The sequence below is a fragment of the Theobroma cacao genome, chromosome 2 (assembly GCF_053813885.1).
Source record: "Theobroma cacao isolate CCN51 chromosome 2, ASM5381388v1, whole genome shotgun sequence".
Classification (NCBI taxonomy): domain Eukaryota; kingdom Viridiplantae; phylum Streptophyta; class Magnoliopsida; order Malvales; family Malvaceae; genus Theobroma; species Theobroma cacao.
This window is the reverse complement of record NC_142640.1, coordinates 43433796-43442620: the sequence shown is the minus strand read 5'-3', so window position 1 is coordinate 43442620 and position 8825 is coordinate 43433796. Positions and strand designations below refer to the sequence as shown.

Below are 8825 nucleotides of genomic sequence, written 5' to 3'. Positions count from 1 at the left end.
ACCCATAGTCCAATCAATTCACTTATGTGTCATATATTTGTCCCTTGAGATAATTTGAAGATAATATTTAAATTGGGCCAATCAAAATTTAATTTTTAGTCATCCAATTTGTCTCCAAATAAATCTAGGTAATTTAGAGATAATTTCATATTTTTGACTAATCAAAATTTAATTAGTGGTTATTTAATTTATCTTTAATATTTATGATAATTTAGAGATAAAAAATCAAATTTGATTAGTTAATTTATCTCTAAATTTATTTAGAGATAAACCTTAAGTTCGACCAATCAAAATTCAATGACTCAAAGTTTGGCCAATCAAAAGATTTTCAATGAGTCATCATAATTTATCTATAATTAAATTAAAATAATTTAGAGTTAATTTAAAGAAACTACATTCTCATCTAAGTCTCCCACCTGGCATTATAAATAAGAGGGCTTTTCTAAGCCATTTGAATTCTTTCAAAGGTATTCAAAGATTCGAAGGTATTCCAAGATTCAGAGCATTTCAGAGATCGAGAAGAATAGAAGATTTCTAAAGTGAAGATATCAAGCGATAGTGAAATTCGTGATCAAACGGTAGCGAAGTTTGTGATCAAGATATCAAATGTTCGTGATCAAGATTAAATCGTGAAAACACTTGAAGCGAAGATATCAAGTGTTCGTGATCAAGATTGAGTCGTGAAAACCCTTGAAATAAAGATATCAAATATAGTTTGCAATCAAAATCAAGTCATGAAGACCCTTGAAGCGAAGATATCAAGTTCGTGATCAAGACTAAGTCCAAGTTCGTGACTCTTGAAGACAAAGTGAGGAAATTAATCAGAAGAATTTCAAGAAATTATAGCTCACATCAAATATTTGTATTTGTCTCATAATTTTTTAAGTCAAGAAATTTTAATGAGAAATTTGTGTGCACAAATTTCTGGCACACCTGGTGAGACAGTCTGTGCCTCTCATCTTCTTTCTTTAAACGAATTTTCAAATCACAAATGGATCCAAAGAAAAATCTCGTCAACAAATCCGTTGTCAAGCCTGCTCGAGTTAATCCTACAGTTATTCCAACCTCATCATCAAGCACAAATGTTCCAACACATCCATATGGTACTTTAAGAAAGACAGGAGCTCTTATTAAATTGTATGAGCAGACTTTCTTAATCCTTAACCAAAATCCTTTATATGATGCTTATTCCCCAAGTTCTGAAGAAGTCTCTACTATGCAACTTGTTTCCTCTAAGGGATCAAGTATAAATCAACTCAAGGAACATGATAGCTTGATAATTCTATTTTATATAATTATTTTAGTCCAATTTTGTTATTAAATATTAGCTAATCCTTAATTTTCAATTATAATTTACTTATTTTTAGTTTTTTTTATAATTAGTTTATTGTAAAGTGAGTTATTATAATTTTATGTTATTTCGTTTAATTTGGTTATTATTTATTAGTTTTTATATTTTTCATAAGAACTAAAGGAATTGGGCTTAATTTTGGAAAGTAAGGTTTTGAAAGATCCGAAAGTCTACTTACATATGCTTCAGTATTTTAGCCATAACTTGTGCTACAGAACTCCAAATGATGTGATTCTTAGACCATTGGGAAGCTAAGAGTTGGATCTACAACTTTTATGAAGATCACTTTACTCAGTTCTACCTTGAAGATAGAGACAATTGTGTCAGAAAATAGTTAGATGTACTATGACGGGAATGGAAATTTTTAAAAGCTGACAATTGATTTTTTGGGCCTCTCATTACACTTTTAAGCCCAATTAAATCCTAGGTCAATTTAGGGAATTATAGGTTAATTTTATTAGTATAAATAGGATATTTTTAAGAACATTAGGTTAGAGAATTTTGGAGATTCAAAAAGCTAGAAGTTGAGGCTGAAACTTGGAGAGCAATGCGGCAAATATTTGTTTTGTTTTCTTCCTTGGCTTTTATTTTTCTTGTTTCTCTTAATGGTTGAAATTATTATAATGTTATTTGTCTTTGCAATCATAAGTAGCTAATTTTCTTTTTCTAGGATTGCAATTGAACTCACGTGTAATATAAATTTTTAATCTCTTTCTTACTTATCTTCAATGGGATTTGAATTATTTATTCCAATTTGTTCTTAATGCTTTTAATTGCTTAGCCACCAATTAAATTAATTTAAGAACCTAAACAAACTTGCGAAAGGAAATTTAGTGTAGATTAAAATTGAGATAATATATAATCATATTAATTGATTTGCGTATAGGATAGGGATATACCTATAGGCCATATATAGCCAAATTAGAGCATAAACTTAATAAATCTATTTTAATTTAATTCACATAGGGATATACTGTTTTTGTTAAAATATATTTTTATAAGATAAGTCGGGAGACCCTTATAAATAATTTAGAACTATAGGTTAGCAATTCAACCTATTAAATTAAGTTAAGGAAGAGAGGTAAGATTTAGATAAAGTGTGAGGGATACTGTAATCCTAAGCTTGTTTGATTTGATATTTACTTAAATTATTATTACTTTGATTTTTCTTTTTGGTTTAAATTTTGGTTAATTAGTTTTAGTTAATTAATTAATTTTGATTGTTTGGATAAGATAAAATTATTATAATTTTAGTACTTGATAAAATTTTAGATTAATTATCTGTGGGATCGATACTCTGCTTACTTATATACTATATATTCGATACGTATACTTGCGTAGTATAATTTTAACTGACATAGCTTGTCACGACCCGGCACTCCCTTTCGAGCCCGTGACAACCGCCGCGAAGTCTCGGTAAACATTCATTATCTGATATGTCAACCGAAACCTTGCAAGGCTCTTGCATCAGTTTTCCACTTCTTCTGTGAACAATAGTTACTAAATATCTAGTTTTAAGAGAATATAAACTATTTTAGATTGAAAACAATCAAAATAAAATTTTCGCCATCACAGGGGTATTTTGGTCATTTTTACCTAAAAATTTTGAAACCTGAAAAAAATACAACGTATGGTAGAAAGATATCCATTTTCAATTAAAAATAAATTTTTGTAATCTAAATCATCCATTTTTTTATAAAACAATTTTTATAGAACTATGCATAAATAATTTTTGTAACGTAAGAACAAAATAAATTCATACACATAGTGATACAGTAAACCAGATATTCAAAATTATCCTACAGTGGCATATGGACCCCGAGATAACCAAAAGTGTGCAAGAATGTAGACCTACGATTTCCAAGGAAGTAAGTCCAAAAGAAATCCTTGATGAAATCGACTCCTGAACCTGAAATGGTTAAAAAAGAAAGGGTGAGTTTTCATAAACTCAGTGAGTAAACAAAGTCCGTCATTAACATCTAAAGCCGAGTAAATGGAGACAGTTAATTTTTCATCATACCATAATCCACAACATTTTGTACTTGTTTCAAATCATATAAAACAACACATTTCATTATAATACACATCACGACTTATGATTTTCTTAAAAACTTGGCTCATGCCAAAAATCATACTCAGTGATACCTTGGCCGAGGCATTCAACCGAGGCCACCAAGGTTATTAAGTTAACAACTACTCATAAAAACATAGTTTAGCCATCCCTTGACGTTGGCAGAGTTCATCCTCAAGTGGTGGTTCAGCGTGAAGTGAACTCTATCATACCTTAGGAGATATCCTTCGCGTCTCTCCTACTAAGGTAAATATAACGGGGTTTACCGTACCCCTCTAATAGGCTGGTTTACAGAAACCCGCCTACTGCAGTGGCTAATTAAATAACCCACCAATTAATAAAATTTTGACAGCATAACGTGGCTAACATAATACTACCCAGCCTATCAAAGGAAAACAAACAGTTTATATATTTCACAACCCAAAATCCCAACCACATATGTCATCACGTATCAGTTCATAAATCATCAATTCCAAACATAGGTACGTAAACTTAAATATATAAGCAACATCAAAGGTCGGTCTCCACATACTCTCGTTTTCAAAAATATTATTGAATTGTAAAATAAGTCATAAACCTTATTCCTTAAATCAATTATTAGTCATAAAACATAAAATTCATTTAGGTTCAATATTCTTAAAATCATAAAAACGATTATAAAAATACTCTAGATAGATAAGATGAACAGTGGTTACTCACTTTGACTGGAATTTACAACACTCCTAGTCTTGATCCTCGGGTACAATACCTTTGCCCTTATCTGAGGGCTCACCACCTATACATAATGTGTAACAAGAAATTTAATATACTTATGCTAAATCGTCACAAAACTATTCTATGTTCTATATGAATGCATGCAATGAAATGGGAGGTGTTCGGCCTATCGCGCACTATACATTATTTAATCGGACTAAACGTCCAATTCGATTCCAATTAATTTATTGCACTTCCAGTACTCCTCAAAATTCCACACATTTCACTAAAAATCTATTTTAAGTGCAATTACCAAAATATCCCTCATTATTGTGCAAATTACTAACTAATGGGAGTAAAATTTTTTGGTACCCATTTTCGATTTTCGGTATTCCTAAGCACCAAATACAATCTAAAGGACATGAAAAACAACCAAATTCATCATCAAACCTCACCCATAAAATTCAGCCAAGATAGGTTCTATAATGGGCATGTGAATTTCTTGCTTAATTTTCATACTAAATGTTACTAAACACCTAAAAACACTAAGTTACCTTGAAATTCAACTAAATTCATCACCAACTTTCTCTCTCTAAATTTGGCCAGCATATTGCCCCTCATGAAAACTTGAATTTAATTCATGGAAAATGGAAAAGAATGCATGGGCAAGATGAATTTCAAGCTTAATATTAAAAATCTTACCTTTAGTCACCAATTTCTTGAAAATTCAACAATTTTTCCTTAGTTTTTCCTCCCTAGGGTTTTTCTTTCTTTTCTTTTCTTCTCTTCCTTGCTTGGCCGAATGTTGGGAGTGATAATGGCTGATTTATACTGATTTTTTTTAGTTAAATAATAAAATATCCTAAGTTTGACACTTGTCATTTTCTTATTGGTCCATTTTTAAAACTTTAAAATTTTAAACCTTTTATCTCCACCACATGATTAGTCAAAGGTCAAAAATGAGGATAAAGGAAGACCATGTGCTGGATAAATGTCTTGGTGGTGGAAAATTACTGTTTTGCCCCTAAGAGGGTAAAATTACCATTTTACCCTTATGCTCTGAAAAATACCGGGATTCAAATTTTTTTCACTTTTTAACCTCAAATCATACTCTAATAAGCCAAATGGGGCCAAAAAATCTTTTCTAAAAATTCTCATTTTGTCCCCAGGTGGCAAATGACCATTTTACCCCTAGATGGTGAAAATTTCGGTTTGACTCCAAATTGATCCTCAAACTCCGAATTACCATTTTGAGTCATCCTTGGACTGTGACGCTCTTAATTTCACCTTAAAATTCCTATTTGATCTAGTTCGAGGCTTAAATCAACTTTATTATACCTCTAGGTACAATACCTACTTTTGTAAATTTTTCGAGACTCTCCTAGCATGCAATCATGCTATCATGCTATCATCACATGTATGTCATGACAAGTATTTTATAAGGTTAGGCTTTACATAGCTATTCAAGCAGTAGCTCTGTTTCATCATCCCCTCACCAAAGTTCTTCGTCAAAAGCAAATTCTGCAGTGATGACTGTCATGACAACTGGAACAGCATCTCTAGAAGAACAAGTTACGCTTCTTACGAAGACTTTGGAATCTTTAACGACAAGCATAAGAGAAAAATATGAACAAATTGCCTCCATGATGGCAAAAATTAGCAAGAAATTTTCAAATCAAGAAATTTTGACCAAAAATTTGTGTGTATTCAGCAAAAAATCTTTCCAACAAGTTGTAGGTTAGGCAAAAGCTATATCACTTAAAGATGGAGGAGAATAGAGATCTCATAAAGCATATGAACGAATTTGATGGGATCATTGATCAATTGAAGGATGTTAACGTTAGGGTGGAGGAAAGAAGGCACTATTGTTCCTTGCATCGTTTTAGATTATGGAATCTCTTATTTACAAGAATGATACGATAACATTAGATTAAGTACAAGCAATGTTAATGTTTAGTGAAGGAGATAGAGATTTAGTTGACTCAGCATTGGTGGTCGAGGTTCGAAAGAGTAAGTTAATGGGCATGAGATCTAAGGGTGACAAGTATTCAGTGTTTTCAATATGGACATATTTGAAGGGATTGTCCTACAAAAAGGATGAAAGTGATAAGAATAAAAGTGAGTGTGTTTTCGTTACTAACGTTGATGATTGTGTGATCTTGGCAATCTCAGAAGATATGCATGTAAATTCTTATTGGTATTTAGATTATACTTGTGTCACTCACATAGACTATCAAAAGGATTATTTTGATTTGCTTCAAGAATGGTTGGAAATTTGACTTTGGGTGATAAGTCAACAGTAAAGGTCATAGGTCTTAGAAAGGTGAAAATTAATGTCATGACCCTGAACTCCCATCGAGCCTGTGACAACCGCCGAGACGTCCCGATCGACATTCATTACCCGGAATGTCAACTAGAACCTCACAAGGCTTTAATATCAGCTTCTTATTTCTCCTGTGAGTAACTGTTGCCAAATACCACATTCTAAAAGATTTTAAACTATTTCCAACTTAAACAAATAAAATAATAATTTTTGTCTCATAAGGGTATTTTGATCTTTTTTTCCAAAAATCTCAAAATCAGTTAAAAATGTAGTACGTAAGTGGAAAACACATATTTCATAATCAAAAATAATTTTGGATGTCTAAAACATTCGTTTAAAATGGAATTATGACCGTTAGAATAAAATAAAAATATTGAATAAATATTCAATTTTCTCATAAAACAATATTTTAAGAACACTGCACAAATAATTTTTACAACGTAAAAGCAAAATAAATTCCTACATACAGTAATACAAATAACCAAAGTAAAGAATTTAATTTATAGTGATACGTGGGCCCACGAATGACCAAAAGTATCAAAAGAAATGAACCTACAGTTTTGGATGTGGCAAGTCCAACTGTAATCCTCGCCGATATCAGTTATCTACAATCTATTCTGAGCCTAAAATGGGTGGAAAGGAAGGTGGTGAGATTATAAAATCCCAGTGAGTAAACAAACATCACTCAAAATATCTAAAGTCGAGTAAAAAGAGACTATTAAAACATTTCATCAAACTGTAATTTATCATCTTTCAACTTATTTCAACCAAATGAATCAATTTATTTAAATCAAGTAATCGGTATGGCTTATGAATTTCTTAAAAAGCTTGGCTCATGCCAAAAATTATTATCATACTCAGTTATCTGAGATACCTTGGTCGAGGGCTATCCCAAACCGAGTCCGCCAAGGCTATTAAAATTATGTACGCATAAATCATGTTTTTATTTTAAAAATATAGTCGTTCCTTGGCGTTGGTCGAGTTTTTCCTCACGTGGTGGTTTAGCGTTAAGTGAACTCTAAAAGTTATACCTCGGAAGTTACCCTACTCGCCTCTCTAACTGAGGTAAAATATAAAGGGGTTTACTGTACCCCTCTAATAGGCTGGTCCACAGAAACTCGCCCACTGCAGCAAGCTAAACCCACCATACAATAAAATTCAATAACATGATATGGTAATTATTGTAATTCACAACCTTTCAAGGCTAAATACACATTTCATATATTTCAACACAAATACCAATTCAGCCATTCATGCAAATATTGTCATAAGCCATTTATTCAAATCATAAATTTTACAACATAACAAGTGGTCTCCAATTACTCTTTTCAAAATCATCATTCAGTTTCAAGACAATTTATAAAATCTTTTCATTTAAACACATTTTGTTTATAAAACCTAAAATTAACCATTTAACTCATTTTCATAAAATTTCACCAAAACCGAATTAAAACATACTTTAGATAATTAAAATGATGATAAGGTTACTCACAATGTTTAGAGTGTGAATTTTTGAAGTACTCATACTACTGGTTCTCGGGTGCAATTTTCTTGCCTTTATCAGAGGACTCACCACCTTGACACAGTACAAAATCGAGAAACTTACTACATTGGTACTAAATCAAAATTAAACTAATTTAGACTACTAATGCATGATATGGAATGCAAAATGTCCGATTAATCGCTTAAATGTGATATTCGACCTAAGTCACACTATACTCGGTCTAATCGGCTAAAATCTCCAATTTAACTCCAAATCAATTCTTCTCACTTTCTACACTCCAATTATACCTAAATTACCTCAGTGACTGTGAATGAGATTCAATTTATCAATCTCGGGTCAATAATCACACATGTCTATTCGTTGAGCAAAAATTCAGATTTTCACACCAAAATTTCTCATTTAATTTTCAGCCTCACCAAACATCAAATATCACCAAAATATCATGAAACATCATTAATTTCAGCCACAATATCCTCCCTAGAAAATTCGGCCATTGATGGGTGATGGGGAAAATGAATTCTTTTCTTGTTGTTTTGTTTCTAGACATAATAAACTAATTAAAAACACTAACATAACTTAGAATCAAATCAATCCAACATCATTCTCTCTCCATACCCATTTTGATCAGCCATGAATTCACTATGAAATCATGAAATCTAACCATGAAAAATAAGGAGACATGCTTAAGGAAAATAGATTTCAAGTTTAAATTTAGAAATTTTACCTTTTTCACTTGTTTTCCTTGATTTTTCACACTTTTTCTCTTGAAATTCTTCACCTAGAGTTTGTTCTCTTCCTTTTTGCCTTTGTTCTTGGTGTGGCCGAATATGGGGAAGAAGAATGGGATAAATATGGGCTGATTTTTATAGAAAATAATAAAATA

The 8825-nt window shown here is 31.5% G+C and overlaps 1 long non-coding RNA gene across 1 annotated transcript; it reads right to left on the bottom strand.

Annotated features, from left to right (window-relative positions):
• Positions 1-3039: 3039 nt before the first annotated feature.
• LOC148764307 (uncharacterized) lies at positions 3040-4921 on the bottom strand. Its single transcript, XR_016024469.1, has 3 exons — positions 4818-4921; positions 4122-4197; positions 3040-3260 (listed from the first exon to the last, which is right to left on the bottom strand). It is a non-coding gene; the product is annotated as an uncharacterized LOC148764307 (long non-coding RNA).
• Between the last annotated feature and the right edge of the window lie 3904 nt (positions 4922-8825).